This window comes from Lygodium microphyllum, chromosome 4 (assembly GCF_053477565.2).
Source record: "Lygodium microphyllum isolate KBCC chromosome 4, Lygodium_microphyllum_v1.1.10, whole genome shotgun sequence".
NCBI lineage: Eukaryota > Viridiplantae > Streptophyta > Polypodiopsida > Schizaeales > Lygodiaceae > Lygodium > Lygodium microphyllum.
In genome coordinates, this window is record NC_141138.1 from 175734209 (window position 1) to 175753074 (window position 18866).

The following is an 18866-nucleotide window of genomic DNA, read 5'->3' on the forward strand; positions in this document are numbered from 1 at the left end:
TTCAACACACAAGCTACAAACTCAGTGCGCACACCATGATCCAACCTGAAATGCAAAAAAACCAAAAATGATTACAATACAACAAGTTTATGCCATTGTAAGCAACACACCTACTAGGTACACACCTTGAAGTGGCGCTCTTTTTCCCCCTTGTCTTTGCAGGGGATCCATCCATGATCACATCAATGGTACTACCCTCGATCGTGAACACACAATGGTGGTGGGGGGGGCTCGTCGGCTCGAGAGGGAAAGAGACAATGATAGGGGAGGGTCGCGGTGACAAGAGGCATGCTGTGTACCGCTTCCCCTCACCCTGCAATGCCATGTGTTATATTTTCATAACACAATGCAACCAATAAAATGCAACATGATGCCAAAAAGCATTAGACCATTTCGAAAGAATAAGCAACACATTTCACCACTAACCTACAATCCAACATCCTCAATGGCACAGGGGGACCCATCCTCGGTTAAGCCATCCAAATCTGTCTCAGGGTAATGTTCCACCATTTGCAACTCACGATGAGGACTAATGGCATTACCCTCACCGTGAGTCGCCTCCTCAGTCTCAACCTGTGCCCTCTCCTATGTGCGAGGCCGTCTATGAGGCATGGAAATTATTCACAAACACACATACGTGAGAAGAGGTTATATCCAGGGTTTCAACAAAACATTACACTATTCATGCAAGAAAAAAGAGACTAGACACTATTCATGCGAGAAAAAAGAGACAATCCAAATTACATAATCCATGTGAGACAATCCATTTAAGATGTTTTTTAAAATCACAATACTCATGGAAGAGAAAGAGATCAGATACTTACATGTGCTCCATACCCCTTGGCAATACGCCTTTTCGTGCGTTGGATGCGATGCTCTCTCTTTGAATCGTATTTGACCAATGCTCTTCTCATGAATGCCTGGACGTACTCCTCATGTGTCATGGTGTGCTCTGTCTCCTCCAATAGGTCCCACAACTCCTGGGCTTGGGCATACTGGGCTCTCTCATACTTTCTCCTAGCCAGTCTAGCTTCCTCTCTAGATCGCCAAACCGTGCCTTTGTCTTCCGTTGCCACGCACCGACAGTGGTGCGGGCATGCGATGTATCAATCGGGTGACCTTTCTTCCTATGGGGAATGTCGCACTCAATGCCATGCTCAAATCTTAGATACTCCACCATTCGTTCCCTCCTCACAATGTTGAGGTAGCGCTTTGGGCACAAGATGTCCGCACGGCACTGGCGGGCTATAGTGCCGTCGGGTAGAGCAATGTCCACATAGGGTGCACCACCCTACATACACACATATGTACGGTGAGTGCCACTTCTATCTTACACCATGAAAATTCTATAAAAAAAGAAAATCGGACTTTCATAGCATCTGCTCAATAAGCATGCTCTTATCGAGGGGCTAGAGAGATCAACATTATCATGTGTCTCGGATGCAATGTCCCCGTGAGAATTTCTATGCCCCCGACGACAAGATGATGAAACGTGGAAAGAACACAAATTGAAATGCTTGTCATGGAAAAAATCTAGAGAAACTGCTGCATGCAATCCATATTCCAAAAGAAACCAGGAAACTTACCCTCTTCTTCACATGCATGGTCGAAGTACCCACGGAGGACTGCACACGCGATGAGGCCTGACTCCTCGTGCGCAGAGCCATACAAACAACCTGCCAAGCAATCAATGCACATTTGAAAAACCATGTTGCGAATGAGGATTGGGTGCCCTATTAGGTTGCTCAAACTACCATTTATACTAGAGACCAAGAACGTGTTGAATGTAAAGTAATTTGAAAGAAGCGGATCATACTCAATTTTCAAACAACTATTCATGTGTACAAAGGTATCAAATTCACTTTCCACTGCGTGTGCATCTCACATTATTGAACAACGAACAAAACCAAAATAAAAATCTTCATTTAGTCACATTTAAAAGAAAGGTTGATAAATGTTTTATACAACCTTTAAGAGGTTACAAAATTCTCATGTTTCAAATTACTTATAGTGCAAGACAAGTTTCAAGTTAACTTCAATAGAAAGATGAAATTTGAAATTACTATCAGTGCAAAAAAAAGTTTCAAAACATTTTCTAGTGGTATTGTTTTTGTAAGAATGGTCAAGTGACACATGTATACACTCAAAGTTGTTCATGTTCCTATAGAAAAGCGAACATATTGTTGAGCATTGGTAAGCTAGATGATGGAAAAAGGATGCAATAAGAGGAGATGGAACCTCAATTGGCATCTTGGAAACAAATGCTCCAAAGCATAGGCTCACATTATAGGCAGTTCATCAATATTTTAAGGAAGAAAGATAAAGTAGTTCTTTGACGTTGTTCGCAAGTTGAGAAAATGTTTAAGAGGATGTAGGCTACAAATAAGCAACTTGTGTTTATCATGTTTGCAATCACCACACCACTTATAATTTCTTACTAGATGGAATAAGTCTTTATAAAGGAAGGGATTTTTGAACATAAATGGTCAAAGTTTGAGACTTTGCTCACACAAGATTGTTTTGAGATACTTCATTGTCAAACTCTAGATATTGACTGCCCATTGTGGATAGACTATGCATCAACTTGATATAAAGACTGCATTTTTACATGGGGAACTTCAAGAAGAAGTGTATGTATAGCAGCTCATTGGTTTTTGTAGTTGAGGGATCCGAGTACTTGGTCTATAAGCTGAAAAAGGTTTATATGCTTTGAACCAAAGCTCTTTCTTGTGAAAAATTTGAAGCATTTTGCAATGCTTTGATTTGATCTCCATTGGTGGATGACCCTTGTATCTTGATCACTCTTCACTCCATGGGGGTGGTTGGATTTGACATGCGCCTACACTCGCAAAGAATTGACGGTGATTTTTAGTAGGACGCTTGACACTTTTTACTCTCCATACGAGAGGTTTTTATCCTAGATTTATTTCTTTTATTTTATGTGCCTATGTTACACAGTTTTAGGTGCTTATTGTGTTTCACACTCTTCGGGTGTGAACACCCTCCTACAACCCTAAGATTTAACTCTATTCTTCTTATCTAGTTGCCATCTCCTAGATACGATGTGTTCTACACTAGTTTCCTTACACTTGGGACATGTGAGACTCTTCTTTGGGAGGAGTTAGCACTGCTTGTCTTAGAGCGTGATGAGTGACTCAAAGAGATAGAAGCCTGTGGATTTGGCTCTGTCAACTGTAAGTGCAAAAGGGGGAAACAAGAAGACAAGCAAAAACAAGAAGTAAGCTGACAAGAAGGATGAGAGGAAGTCCAAGCCTCAATGCCCATTCTATGGGAAGGGCACACATCGTAAGGAGAAGTGTTTGTAGAAGTATCCTCATTGAAGCCAAAGGAAGGTTCAAAGGATTCAAAGGCTACCCTTGCTACTACTCAGTCCATATTTGTTCATTTGTTTGAGGTACAAGACATAGACACTTGCTTCTTCCACTGAGAAAAACTTGACAATGAGGCCTCTTCACATACAACCTACTGATAGGATTGGCTTCACCATCTTCATTTTAGAGGGGGTTCCATCGCCATTGGTGACAACTCTTCCGTACCGGTTTGTGGAATGGGGACAATTCCCCTTTTGCCAAATAGACAAGCTTCATCCACCAATGTTCTTTATGTACCTGATTTAGGTTTTAACCTTCTTTCTATCCATGGTTTAACACAGTTGGATACTCATGTGGTCTTCGACTAGGGTGTAATCATTGAGGACTCTTCTGTAGGTTCTATTCTTTGGATAGGTACACAAGAGGGTGGACTATCCGTAGGTTACTTCTCCCAATGTTACTACTCCACTTAAATTGATGCATTGCAAGGACCAATGGGCACAATCTCCATTGGAAAGCTCAAATATCTAATGCTTATTGTTGATAATTTTACCAAGTACATGTGGCTATATTTTCTAGAGTACAAGACTAAGGCATACTCCAACTTTTGTGATTGGACGGTGTTTGTTGAAATGCAAACTTCTTTGAAGGTTCATGGTATAAGAGCATATCATGATGGAGAGTTTTGAGCCAAGATCTTTGACAAGTTTTGTAAAGATTGTTTTGAGATACTTGATTGTCAAACTCTAGATATTGACTTGTTGGCGTGTTTTATGTATATGTCATATCTTAATAGTTGCAATTGTCGATAAATAATGCACTCTTGGTATATGTATCAAGAATTGAATTTTGTGCTTGTTCATTTAATGTGTTACGTGTGGAGCTAATTTGTAGGAAGTTTGCAATTCTATGCAGAGGTGTGCATAAACTTCAAACATCTCCAAAGAAGTGCCTTGAGGGAGAAGTTAAACATAACAAATGTTTTGCCATATGGTTCCCTATGAACCTCCATCTAGTTAAACACATAGAATTGGCCCACACAGGATAATTCTAGATGATTCTGAATCCAAGCAAGTGTTAGTGATTTTTATGTTTAGTTAAGTCATCAATTTCAAGCTATACGTATATAGAGGCTAGTGCAACTCTAGAAAGTGGTACTAAAAATATATTTAAAATTTTGGAGCACTTTGGCTAGCAACCTAGTTATTGATTCAAAAATAGTATTTTTTGAGGGTATGTTCCTATTACAAAGAATTTTTCACAATTAATTCTAAAATTTCAAGACCTTGAATTATGGATAACATCATTAGAAAATATCAACATGAAATCTCTCCTTCCTAAGATCTTACTCCAACACCACATCGAACTTCTCCAACACAATCCATTGGAAGTTATCAAAGTACTTCAAGAGCAAAAGCATCAAAATCAAGTATCACAATCCAAGAACACCCACATTGCTTGCATCCTTTGAAACATCTTTGATGCACAACAAGCCAAAAAGGGCTAGAAAATTAGCCATAAGTCTTAATCAAGTTTTTTATTTAACTAAGAAAAGAATGAAATTTTTATTTTAGCTTGGTTGAGCCAATAAGATAATCGTTTTGACAAAGAATCTTTTCCCAAAAGGATAATTACTTAAAGCTTCACGCTTGTAAAACATTCTTTGTCATAGCTTTGACTATCCTACCACTTGACACAAATTTCAAGAAAAAGGTAAAGAAACATTCCTTCTCAGTTTCACCTTGATGCTATGTGTGATTGGCTAAATCTAGCATCCAAGAAAAGCTCAACGATCTTAAACCTTCTTCACTTGATCATTGTTACCTCGTATGCTCATGATGTAGAAAATGAATTTCAAACCATTGCACAACTCATCCAAAGTGAACAACCAAATAATCAAGCTTCACAACACCCCAATGTAGGTTACATCATCACAACACTAAAAAGGAAGCTAATGTCGGCAACACCCCAATGTAAGTAACACCACAACATAGAAAGATCTCAACCTCGCAAGGCTATCAAGCCAACATAGACAAGACCCAAACTCCGCTAATGATGGACATTGAGGCGGTGCGATCGGGCCAGGGATATCAAGCCAAGGCTTGCTTCTTTAGGATTCCCTATAGCACTTGATCCTTGACTAGTCAAGGCACTAATACTTAAGATCACTCAAGCCCTCAATAGCTAAAGTCTACAAACATGGCTCGACTAGTTGATCACAATGGACCTCTCAAGAGCCTAAAGCCAACCCCTTAAGACTATCTTCTTAACTCTTAGCTACTTGAGGATTTGATAGGATTACTCAAGCTGGACTTAATAGCCAAGCCTTGACTAATTGATCTGTTGATTGCTCAAGATTTGAGCTATATCCTAAGATTCGTGCCCATTTAGAAGTGTTTTACACCATGACTTGAGATCCACTCAACTAGTCAAATTGAGTTACCCAATCTGACTAATTACACTTGGGGAATCAATCAACTGTACTATGTACCATTCACACAGAGAGCACTCGAGAGAGCTCTCGACTCAAGACCCCACACCTAGCTTGACCCACCATTTTAAGTTTGTAGGACTTGACTAGAACACCCTCCAAGCACTCAATTGCTCAAGAGAAACTATTACTTGACCAATGCTATTACCCAAAGTGAGAACCTTCTATGCTCAATCCCTTGACTAAGCAAAAATTTATTTCTCAAGTAAAGAGAACTTGAGCCTACTAAGACCCTTCACACCAAATAATCAAGTAGAGACTCTCAAGTCCCTCTTAAGCTCTAAGCTCAACCAACCAATGTAGGATTCCACTTGATAAACTTAGAATCCATTGAGTAGACTTGGACTTGAGAGAATCAAGCTACACACTTAGCCATTCCCAAGGCAACCCTTAAGACTGGACCCATTGTTTAAGCCTTGGAGTAAACCCTCAACCTAATAACTCCATAGTTGAGTTTAAGCACCACTTGACCTCAAAGTGAATCCCTCAACTCAATTCTTAAGCTTGTGTCTGAGTCAACCGAAATAGACTAAAGCACTCAAGTGAGATATATTTGAGTACACTCAAAACAATAAATGCAGTGTAAACAAAAGTTTTGAGCAGAGAATCAAAACTTGAGTGTAAAACTGGGGGCCGTGAAAGAGAGTAGAATCATTGTAGGAGTGTGTGTGTGTGTGTGTGTGTGTGTGTGTGTGTGTGTGTGTGTGTGTGTGTGTGTGTGTGTGTGTGTGTGTGTGTGTGTGTGTGTGTGTGTGTGTGTGTGTGTGTGTGTGTGTGTGTGTGTGTGTGTGTGTGTGTGTGTGTGTGTGTGTGTGTGTGTGTGTGTGTGTGTGTGTGTGTGTGTGTGTGTGTGTGTGTGTGTGTGTGTGTGTGTGTGTGTGTGTGTTCACTTATGAAGACCCTACAACCACAATAGACAACTAAGGGAAGACCCATGATGCTATAAAAGGAGCCCGCTGCACATGAGGACATGAAAACCCAAAGACCAATAAAGGTTGAACCTTGTAAGCTTAAAAAGAACCTCACATATAATTGGTAATAACAACAAATAATGACAATTCAAATCGTTATAGGCCAAGTTGGCCAAGCACCTGTGCAATTAGACAAGAGAATATGCTAGAGACACTTTGGCTACCACCATGCCACTACAGTAGGGAACTAGACCTCCATGATGGAGAAGGAACAATCACTAAAGGACATGCCAAAAGACTTTAGCAAAACACTAGAGGTAGGTTTTGAGCCACTATAGGAAAGGATACTTGTGAGCTAATAGACATATCCTACATTAATGACAAGATGAACCCCATGATAGAAGAAACAATAATACGAGATCCTACATTGACTCTAGAAGCCCAACACAAGAAGGAGAACATCCAATGAGAGACAAATAACATCATGAGGCTACTTTTGAGTGCATAGCTTACATGAGGCTATTATTAAATGCATGGATTATAGGACATATAATGATAGGCATGCTTGGCTTATAAGGCATCTAATGACTAACTCTCACACTAATTCTTGCCAATCTAGTGCAAAGAAAGTTGCTTGGTGACAATAATGCCCTCTAGGTCAAGACCTAGATAGCCAACATGTTGCTTGTAGGTCTAGGTGTCATACCAAGCAAGGTTCCCTTAATTGCTAAGTAAATATAGAAGTTTAGAGCATGGATAACTTTTATAGCTTTATAGAGAGATTTGACCACATCTATGAGACCAACAATCTCATCTCAAACATGGAGAGGGTGTAAGCCTTTGGACTATGCTTAGGAAATAAGGGAAGAACATGGTTCATGAGGCTAGATGTAACTAAGATGCCCCTCTTGTCACTCCCGTCAAGGACATGTTCATCAAGCCCAAGCTCACTAAAGCCCTAAACTAGCCACAACCCTATTTCCAGAACATCCAACGGCACTTACCATACCCAAATCGATACATTGCAAATACATACCAATTGCCTAATAGGGCATTGTACTACCCTAGACCTCCATAGTTGGCCTTGCTAGCTCCCATAGAGCAAAATATTGCTACACAAAGGGCAAAAATCAATCCTCTACATATCCCACAACCACCCTTTAATATCATCAATCTTACAAGCAAGGTTCTAGTCCACTATGTGGAAGAGAAAATGGAAGAGAAAGAGCATACAAGCCCTCAAACAAGAAAGATAACATAGTCCTCATAGACTACAAACCCGCTCCCATCATGATGCTAGGGCAAGAAAGAGGAAGGGCTCGTGTAGCCTAAGGACCCTACTGAATGCTAGAACTATGGGCAATGAGGGAATGTGTCCTCTAGATGCCTATAGAAAGTAGAACCATGCAAGGATAGTTAAGTAAGCCAATGAACCCTAAATGTGGCATAACTCATATTTACTTTAACTATCCCAAGCAAAAAGTTAGTAGAAGAAAAGCCATCATCTCATTAAGAAGTGGGTGCAAAAGGCCCAAGTGGCCTAGCAAGAGCCCAAAGCCACTCATGATATGAGCACCATAGGGCTATCCAACATTGAATCACTATCCCAACTAAAACACAAACATGATATACAAGGGTTAACCTTCCAACTGGTAGAACAAGGGAGGAGTCTAACATAAGGAGAGCAACAACTTAGTGAAAAAAGTCAAAAAACCAATTTGCTCTAGTCCAATGACGTAAAGCCCAACCTCATTGCCACATTGGTTTCAAGTAGCGTGTCAATTCCATTAGGGTTGTTATTATGAAATAGTCCAAAACTCCATAAACACATGAGAACTTTCTATGCTCATATTTATGAAGTCCATTTTGAAGTACAATGAGAAGGTTAATAAAGAATGAACTCTTCTTAGAAATTGTAATAATAATTTAATCAATCGATATAGTTTTGCCATCTACCATAACATTTAGGCCTACAAGGATTTAGCTATTCAAGTTAGTATCGTGGGGATTAGGAGGCTTTTATTCTTATTCTTTTTAGCTAATCGTGCCATCTTGAACAATGATGCAATCACATTCCCTTTTTCAAACATATGCTATGATATGCACACCATCAAAGGGCTCTGTAATATGGTGAAACTAATCATGAGAGCATTAGCTTGCTTTAATGCCTCTTGTATATTGTTTATGATTGTCATTAATGGTATGTGAAGCAATAAATGATGAAAAGCTCTTATTGATTTGTACAAAACAGGAATGTAGATGGAGAGCGAACAATGTACATTAAAAGAAGATTCGATTAACATGCATTGCAATCAAGACATTCATGGGCATTGTTGACATGGAAATCTTCAAAGTGATCATCTAGAAACAATACCTTCGATGCGCTCGGGGATGGCGGTTGAGGGATTGGCTTCAGCTATGCACCTCTTCTCTCTTCACTGCTACGGCTACACAATCACCCGCCAGTGCAAGACCGATGCATTCAGTAGCCCAATCTTCTGCCCTCGATTCTTCTTCTCCTTCTTCCTTGGACCTATAGTCATACAAAAGCGATGGCACAATGACACATGCAAGTTTGGAAGGAATCTTTGTGCAGCAATCCGAGGTTTGGATGGCACAATGGCTAATGCAGGTTCTGCCATGATGGCGATGGCGATGGCGAAGGCGGGTTCCTCAGACGTCCACGTTAAAAAAAAAAGCCCGAAAAAACCCAGGAGATTGCTTGTAAGAGTCCATTCTAGTCGGGCAACCCAAATAGTAAGCCCGCCCGACTCCCCCTCCCCCCCCTCAAATCCATGATCACCACGCGTGCCGTTAGTCCGAAGTACCCCCCCTTCATTGTCGTGATGGACTTGCCTCATGCCCTGCAAAAATCGCGAGCCCCATCCATGTGCCATGTGACCCCTCAAATTGTCCGACAGCCCCCCTTTTCCAGCGGACTGGGTTCCCTTTAGCACTGGACCGGGTTTACACCCAGGACCAAGTTTACTTTCGTGGGCGGGGTTTACTTTCGGGGGCGGGGTTTACCTTGGGCCAAAAGGAGGGGTCCAGATCCTCACTGCGATCCATGGCCCCCCTCAACCGTTGATCCCAACTCCTCTTGCCCTGTGGCTTGCTTGCGATACACGGGCGGCTAGGCGGAGGTGCCTTTACCCGCAACACATTGAGCTTCTTGCTCTATCAGTTGTGCTTGTGCTCAGTCTCTTCTCTTACTCCGTAGAATAAGAAATTGTAACTCAAGTGAATTAGGTTCCAAGATAGATTATCTTGGACTCATAAACACAATCTAGAGTGACTCAACTTGATAGTACCATTGCATTGAAATGAGTGTCAAGTACATGCCTTTATAGCTTTTTGGATAGTACCACTTTTCTTTTTTGTGCTCATGGGATTTTGGACATCTCTTCCTAGAGCTTCTAGAGCATACATCTTTGTCATATCTCTCATACTAAACCACTTATCGACAAGCCTCTATATCAGGCATCATTTGCTATTCTCAACAATTACTATATATGCTATTGGTTTGATTCTTGTTGAAGGCACAAGTTATTGTCTCAAATTTTAATTGTAGTCTTTTTTGCAAGATATGAGGTTTTAGCTTGTCAATTTAGGGCCATTGTTAGTTTCATACAATATTCTCTGACATAAGGCCTCCCCATGTAAAAAATCTATGAAATGATTTTCCTTGAATTTGGTTTAGTTTCTCCAATATCAAGGTCAAGATCTTTAAGGTTTAGGCCCCAGCTTTATGCTTTCAAGCAAACAACACAATCTTTGATTATGCAACATGTTAGTGGGAAAGTGGATCATTCTAGCTGGTCATGGACTTTATTTCAAGACATGAATATCTTGTTTGATGCTTAAAATAGTCAATGAAATAAGAGTGGTTGGGATGCTCTTCACAAGATAAGGTTAGTACTAGCACTCTTTTTTGAGTTGAAATTTTTTGCTTGGTGGAAGGGCATTTAAGAGATCTAAATCCTTAATTCTTTGGAGGCCCCAAGGTAAGGATGTGAAAGGTATTGAGAGTTGGAAATCACAAGGTCCCACCTTCAAGTAGTGTCCACAACATAATGTTGGTGGAGGCTAGAAAACCTTGGCATGCAAGGGTTGGCGAGAAATGTAGCTTGGCCTTGGGTAATATTACTTCCAAGGCACTCACTTGATAAGGAAGGGGCTTTCTAATCACAAAGATGTGATATCTAAACACAAGAGCATAATGGATGCTTCAAGGGTGACTTTTCTTAGTTGAAGTCTTTGAGTCTAAGGTAAAGTTCCAAGGCTTTTTGGATGCTAAAGTATATGTTGAGATAATCTTGTTGTAGCCTTGAGATAATATCTTACAAGCTAAAGGTTTAAGCAATTTCACAACACTAGCAAGATTCAAAGCAAGGTGTCTAGCACAAAGAAGACTATGTGAGAGTTGTACTTTCTCAAGGCCTAGCTACTTAGGAGAAGTGTTAAATATCAAGGTCCAGGCTCAAGGTATTGTGTGATATGCTCAAAGAAATGTTTTCCTTTGAGGTATTAAGCCAAATTTAAGGCACCTCTAAGATGGATGCTCTGGGGTTCATTGTCCAAGGCCAAGGTCTCAACAAGTTTAATAGTGCTCCTATGGGATATGCTCAAGTTGAGGAGAGTTAGCCTACCCATATGATATTATACATAGAGAGATAAGCTTTTAATCAACTTGCTAATCCACTTACAATCCCTCAAAATGCTACATCAGACCTGTGCAATAACATAGGTTATGCTTGAATTAGGAAATCTAAGTTAAAAACCCTTGTTGGAAATGATAGCCACCTAGGAACATCAGGAGTTGGTAGACTCAATAAAGTGTTACAATAACTTTGCTCACCATCATCTTCAACCAAGATAACCTCATTGTAATGACCTCATTCTTGATGAATTCCAAACCCAAGGCTTTGTCCTTCTGCTGCTACTTTCTTATCCTCTTCAACCAAGATAGGCTCATCCCAAATGCCTTACAGTTGATGGATTCCAAGCCTAAGCCATTGTCCTTCTTTGAAGTTGTTATTAGTTGCTAAGAAACAAAGTGAGAAATTTTCCTTCACAAAATGACCAATTGAAAGATTTAAAAGGCTTTTCAATACTTTGCATGAGGATTTGTAAAAAATAAACACGATGGCTATAAAAGTCAAAGAAGTGGAGAAGATGGAGCTCAAAAGCACCAAGTTCCTTATAAAACTTTAGGGCACATTAATCCACCTTTGCATGTCCATAGTGAGGTTATCCAACAACCAATGAAAACTTTAACTCATAATGACATTTAGAGCAAATAGACATTTGAGATATTTGAACACTTCTACTTTTTGGATCATCTTAAAACCAAGCTTATCAAGCCATGGAATCTCCTCCTTTTCCCCATTAATAAGAAGGACCTGTGCCTTATGCTAACTAACCATATATCATGTGAGGTTAGAATACACATCATATAATTCCAAAATGTTGTAAGATAATTCTCATTGGGCTCTAGATATGGGCAATATTAGTAGCAAACATTAGACCTACAAAATTAGTATGAATAGGAAGTTTTAGATCCTTAGAGAATCATCTTGGACACTCATCTTCAAGGACTTCAAAAGTGGATCAATTATCAAAGCAAAAAGGAGAGAATCAAGAGGATTGCCTTTCTCGACTAATCTTTGGACATAAAAACCATTGGAAATCACACCATTGATAAATACTTTGGCTGAAGTGTTGCTAAACAAGACATCAACAAACCTAAGGTTTGTGGACCAAATCCAAAGTAAACAAGGATGGCCATGATAAAATCCTAACTAGACATTCATATTCCTTGTCAAGGTCAATGTTGAGAGACATGAATATTTTGCCACTAGAGAAAGAAAAGGCAAATGCTAAAACCAAATTAAAGATATCATCATGAATTTTCTTGCTTATAATGAATCCATATTGTTGTTTATGAATAAGCTTCAAAGGGATATGTTTGATCCTAATGAATGGCCAAGACTTTCTTATTAACACTTAGCATGGTAAGTGAGATCTTTCCTCCTCTCAAAGCTCTTTAAAATAAACTTAATAAGACCCTAATTAATTGCAATAGGCTTGTATTAATGCAAAAGACACAAAGTCATGCCTCATTAGATGCCATTGAACTTGAAAGAACTTGATAGGGAATTAATTAGGCTTTGGTGATTTTCATTTGGCCATATTAAAAACCACATAGTTGATCTCTTCCATGAGTCAACCCAAGAAAAGTGTTCAAATCCTCTTCATAGCTACTGTATTTCTTGGGGTAGGAACCAACTATACATAAAAATATGTCTCACAAGAGTATGAGCAATATTTACATAGATAACAAATTACCATTTTGCATCCTCAATGCAAGTGATAGACTCCTTCTCTTACTTGCTTTCCCAAGGCATTGAAATAGTCCAAAGTGGCCTACAATTAGACTTTATGATCGTGAACTCATACGAAGAGCCTCCTAACTTTGCATGACAATCTCAATTCTTTAAAGGGTTAGACACAACATAGGAGTAACAAGAAAATCCATAATGCAAGAACTACCTTTTTTCTATATTCAAAGATAGTCTCCCACACCCTACATCTATGTATAGCCTTCTCCTTGCCATATTTTTGGGAGGCATAGTAGTTGCTTCATTGTTAAGACCTAGTGCTCTAGTGTAGGATTACTAGTTGCATTCAATCATGCAACTTGAGTTGAATTTGGAAATCCTTTGTCTTGGAGGAAAGAGGCATTCACTTTAAAGGCCAGCGGTCATGTTGAATTCTACCAACAAAAGTAGATCTCATCGAGAAAAGGATGTGGAGATGATCTGATCCTATCATATCAAGAAAAACGTGCAACTCACTTTTAGGAGCCACCCACCATCTCAATGGTTATAGTAAATCTTGTTTAAGCATGCCACCTGCCAAGTGTCACCCCATGCTTATTATGCCAAGTTAATTGTTATTTGGATGACATTTGTACACCTATAATTATATCCATCAACTTGTGCATTAAAGCCAACTCATCCTAACATACCCTATCATCGTAGGTCATACTCCCATTGACATGCAACCTATCGCTTGCATATAAAGTCATGTTCTAGTCACCAACTAAGACAATTATCTCCTATCCTAAATTGTCATTGAATCACTTCTATAGACTAGCTCCTTCTATTGATGTTTTTGGAGCATAAATGGAAATTAACAATAGTTTGTTGCTAGAAGGCACTATTTCAATTGCTAGAGGAATGATGGCCTTAAATTGTTCTCCTCTATGCATCACGCCACATTCTCAAGGGGATGATGACCTTAGATGATTCTCCCTTTAGCAAAAAATTGATAGAGGTGTATGTGCTTTTTGAGCATGACATTCACTTTGTGTATGTGTGTTATACCATTGGTAGGTGATTCCGTACACATTAATCAGCACTCATGTTTACATGTGCTAAAGAGTTATTGTGCTCACTCCTTTATAGTTGGGTGCTCGTGGAGGATCCTTTGACGATTTCTTACAATGACTAGCTGTTGTCTATTATTGTTTTTTATATTTATAAAAGTGTTTTAGTTTATTGGTTCTTACACAAACTTATTTGTGCTTAGACTTGGTTGATGCCTCATAGGGGGGGGGGGGGGGGGTTTGGTGGTGGAGAGGGGACACTCATAAGTATGTGAGTCTATGACATGCATTCAACATAAGAAATTTTTAAAATTTATTTTCGTGGCTTCTTTTATATGCAAAAGTGTATTATTTAATGGGGATATTCATGAGTTGAATAGGAAAAGGATGTTTTTTATTTATGACAATTTTACAAATAAGGGGTTACAAATCTTTGATCTTCTTTTCATAATTAGGAATAGCCTTGTTGGTCTATCAGTTCTACTAGCTAAGAACTTCATTGGATCATCACTTTGACCATAGGAAGGTCGATGACAATAAGGGCTTTGGAGTCCTTCCCAAACTCAAATTTCCCTTCACAAAGCTACTTGTGGAGGGTAGGACAATCTCTGTTGAGAAATAAGCATGGGAACTCTCCTTATACTGGAGAGGATAAGGGTAGCTAGGTGTAAATGGACTGGAGGACAGGGGAGCAAGAGGAAACCCTAACCGTAACCCCTCCAAAGGCTATATAAGCATCCTAAAGTACACACTCACAGTTGAGGAGAGTGTTGTTGGGGGTAAAGGCGCCTCCGCCGTGCCGCCCCATGTATTACTACACTGACAGTACCCGCCACTGCACACTGCAGGTGGCGGGCGCCCGTCACGTCACTTTATTCTTTATTCTTTTAGTGACAACTTGAATAAAGGAAGGCCCGGTCACACATTGTGACCGTTGGAGTTCCCATTTCTTGTCTCTCTCTTTTCTTGCTCTTGCTCTCCCGCCATAGCTCGTGTGCAAGCTTCGATCCTTCTCACCTTTCAACTGGTATCAGAGCTTGGCATTCTCTTGCTCGAGCTCGACTCGGTGCTTCCCGACCTTCGCATCGACTCGCTTAACGCATTGGATCTCCTTCCCGGCAGCCATATCCGATCTCTCCGAGCTCCCATCACTCCTCAGCTTCCCGAGCACCTTCCCAGCCTATTGAGGCACCTTCAAGGCATTGATACTGAGGTATTTGATCATTCTTTCAGGGTTTTATTTCAGTCTACAGGTTGCAAAGAGCAAGGGCAGCCATGGCTTCAAACCCTTGAAGCTTATTCCCCTCATATTGTGCCTTACACCTATCAAGGCTCAAAGAGGCTTGTCATAGGCCTTTGATAGGCCCTTCTTGAGCCCCCCATTACCCCCTTTTCAGCCCATGTGGAGCAGCAGCAAGTTCAGCACCCACATGGCAGATTGCATCATTTTTTTCCAGGCTGTGAGCACTCATCTACTTCAACTCCACACTTGGCCATTGCTTCTTGCTCTCTACCTTGATCAAGAGGGCTATAGACTTCATGTTTGATGTCATTCAAGCTTTGGGCATTGGTCTTGATCATTCGGGGCTGATCTCTTCAGATTTGGGACTGTCATAACAGGCTGAAAACAGGGCAGCACCATTGACATTAGCATTTGTTGCTTATACTCCATTCCGGTTGTGCTATTTGATGCCCGTATGCGTTCTACATGATGCCTAGTGCCTTGGGAATGTATGCACATGATTATGCCATGATTTTGGCCTAAAATATTGGCTGATTTGCGACTGTTATTTACTGTTATACAGTGCTAGAAACAGGGCAGCCACACTTGGCATTGGCAGTTGATGCTTATACTCTACTCCGGTTACCTTATTTGATGCCCGTATGCGGTCTACTTCCTACCCGGATGTATTGGGGATGTATGCATTTGGTTTGACCATGATTTTGGCTTGAATTCGGGGCTGAAATCTACTGTTTAGAACAGTAAATACATGCTGGAATAACAGTGGGCTGAAGGTACTTTACATGCTTTAGCACTTACCTACCGATACCGAATGTATGCTTTGAGCTTTGGCATGATGTCTCTGACATTTGTGGACGGCTTGGAGCATATGTATGAAATTATGGGATGCTTTTGAGCTTTGCATTAGCTCCGTCTTCACTGGCATTTGGACCGACTTGGCATGCTCGTGGACCGCCTATGCCTCATGTCTCTGCTTGACAGTTAGGCTTTTGCATTGCATGCTTTGGTTCGTGACATATGCTATTTGGTTCGTGTATGCCATACCGACATTTGGAGCTTGGATTTGGATGTATTTGAGCATTCCTAGCTTACTTGATCACTGATCTTGGTTGCTATTTGGATGTCATTGAGTTGACCGAGAGCTTATTTGGACTTATGTATTGCTTCATGGTTAATACGATCGGTGCTTCATGTATGTCATGCTCTCTTGGATGCGCTTGATGCATTGACAGGGTCACTTATCACTGGTGCTTTCTCTTGGGTTGTTTGAGCTTCTGAGCTCGCTTTGTATGCCTTTTGTGCCAGTGGGAGCATTTTACATGCTTGCTTGACCTTTGACAGTTGCATGCTATTGGAGCACTTACATGTATTTGGAACAGTTTATGTCTTGAGCAGCTACATACGCATTGAGACTTTGGGATCATACTCCGATCTTTATGGATATGCATTGATGTACTCTTGGTTCACAGGATGCTTATGAGATGAGTCTCATATTTGGATCTTTCTCTTTGAGCAGACACCTATTTGTGTCAGGTTTTGGCAATTACAGGAACACTTTGCCTAGAGTGTCTGGGGGTGTGCCTTTCACTGGCCGATGTTATTTTGATATGCTTCGGTGTTGAGCTCATGTTCTTTTCACTGTCATTGGCCTTGCTTATGTCCGTTTCATGCCGGCTTTGGACCTAGCATTGTTTGCTTGACATTGGATCCTATTTTGGGACAGTTTGCTCTCTAGACTGCATACCTGCAATTTATTACAGCAAGCAGTTATTGGTGGACTGAGGTGTTCTTTTCATGCTGAAATATCCTGATTTGGTGTACCGCACCTAGTACTAAGTAGGCAGCAACTTTTGGCACACTTTGCTCGCCCTTTGGACCCCGTTTTGGTCATTTTTGGGCAGTTTCTGCAGTAACACAGCAAGTAGTTATGGACTATTTGGGCATTTCCAGCCTGCATAATGGCGTCATCTTCGCATGATAGTGCCATCTTTAACATTACAAAGTTGGATGGTACCAACTACTCTTACTAGAAGAGTCAAATATGGCAAGTTTTGGTGCAGAAATCTCAGATTAAGCCACTTCGGTTAAGTGGGGAGCAGCCTGAAACTATGGACAATGACGACTGGCTTGAACTTGATGAGCTATGCAAGTCCACGATTGTATTGTCTCTCACTGAACAGGTACATTATAATGTATTTGAGGAAGCACAGAGTGCATGGGATCTATGGAATAAGATCAAAAATCTTTATGATAAGAAAAGTCCGGCAAGTCAGATGTACTGGTTGAAGCAGCTTATGGATCTGCGCATGAAGGATAATGCGACTATGTCTGCTCACTTGAGCCAGTTCCATGCTATACTGAAGAACCTGACTTCGCAGGATATTACCTTTGGAGAGGAAGTAACTCCTCTTTTCTTGCTTGCGACTCTAAATGAGTCATGGGATGTATTCCGCACTGCCCTATGTGCCTCTAGTGCTACTCTAAAATTGGCAGATGTTGAGAGTGCTCTTCTTCAAGAAGAGGTGAATCGCAAAAACTTGGATGCCTCTCGTGGTAGTCATGCTTTGACAGTTAGAGGCAGGAATGACAGGTATGACCGTGGTAATGGCCGAGGCCGTGACTCGCAGAAGGGTCGGTCTAAATCTCGTGGTGGCAAGTCGCGTAGTAAGTCGCGTGGGCGCAATGCAAATGTCACTTGTCATCATTGTGGGAAAAAGGGCCATATTAGACCACAGTGTCATGAGTTACGCAATGAGAAGCGCAAGGATAAGGGGAAAGATAAAGTGCAGGAGAAGTCCTCTGATCGCAGCACAGTACCTACGAAGTCCAGCATCAAGATTGAGGAAATTAATGTCACGCAGACTGAGGAGTCCAATGGTAGTGATGAGTTTATACTTGCAGCTAGTTCTTATGATGCTTCACACTTGACTGAGACACCTAGCATGTATGCACAATGCTGGTTATTGGATTCAGGTGCGTCCTTCCATGTGACGCCTTACCGTGAGTGGTTTCACTCTTACCCTACTGTATCTGGATCAGTCAGACTTGGAGATGACAGGTCTCTTGATATTGTGGGCTGTGGAGATATTCAGTTGCAGTTTTCCACTGGCAGTTCCTTTTTTGCTCAGGGATGTACGTCATGTACCTGCGCTTACGCGCAGTCTTATGTCTGCAGGACAGTTGGATGATGCAGGGTTTCATGTCTGTTTTGGGGATTCTGCCTGGAAGATTACCAAAGGCAGACTTGTGCTTGCTAGAGGCGCCAAGGCTGGCAGCCTCTATCCTCTTGTTGTATCTGGGTCTTCTGTAGACCATGTTTTGGCAGTGGGCTCTATCCCACATGTATCACTTTGGCATGCCCGTTTGGGGCATATGTCTTTGAAGGGAATGAAAATGTTATCTAGTTTGCAGTATCTTCCGCCTTTGAACTATGCATGTTTTGACTCGTGTGATCATTGTCTTTATGGTAAGCAGAATAGGTCTACGCATAAGAAATCGG